This window comes from Mandrillus leucophaeus, unplaced genomic scaffold (assembly GCF_000951045.1).
Source record: "Mandrillus leucophaeus isolate KB7577 unplaced genomic scaffold, Mleu.le_1.0 Scaffold1003, whole genome shotgun sequence".
Classification (NCBI taxonomy): domain Eukaryota; kingdom Metazoa; phylum Chordata; class Mammalia; order Primates; family Cercopithecidae; genus Mandrillus; species Mandrillus leucophaeus.
In genome coordinates this window covers 688,429-689,145 of record NW_012098133.1, presented here as the reverse complement: position 1 = coordinate 689,145, position 717 = coordinate 688,429, and positions in this window count along the sequence as shown.

Here is a 717-nt window from a genome sequence, read left to right as displayed (position 1 = left end):
TAGTGATTTGAGATAGCATCTTTATCATGTACTAAATTTCTATAGTGCCAGAAGATTTTAATTTTTTTTAGACAGGGTCTGGTTCTGTTACCCAGGCTGGAGTGTAGTGGCACAATCTCGGCTTGCTGCAACCTCCACCTCACAAGCTCAAGTGCCCCCACCTCATCCTCTCAAGTTGCTGGGACTACAGGCACATGCCACCACACCAGCCTGATTTTTATATTTTTTGTAGAATGAGATTTCACCATGTTGCCCAGGCTGGTCTCAAACTCCTGAGCTTAAGCAATTCACCCACGACAGCCTCCCAAAATGCTAGGATTACAAGCATGAGCCACCACACCCAGCTGCCAGAAAATTTTAATGATCAGAAAGCCACAATTCTTTCTTCCTCTCTTATATGTTGAAGTAAATTACTTCATTTAGAAAACTAGGCTCGGCACAGTGGCTCACACCTGTAATCCCAACACTTTGGGAGGTTGAGGCGAGCAGATCACCTGAGGTTAGGAGTTTGAGACCAGCCTGGCCAACATGGTGAAACCCTGTCTCTGCTAAAAATAGAAAAATTTGCCGGGCATGGTGGTGAGTACCTGTAATCCCAGCTACTTGGGAGGCTAAGGCAGGAGAATCGCTTTAACCTGGGAGGCAGAGGTTGTGGTGAGCCGAGACCACGCCATTGCACCCCAGCCTGGGCAACAGGAGCAAAACTCCATCTCAAAA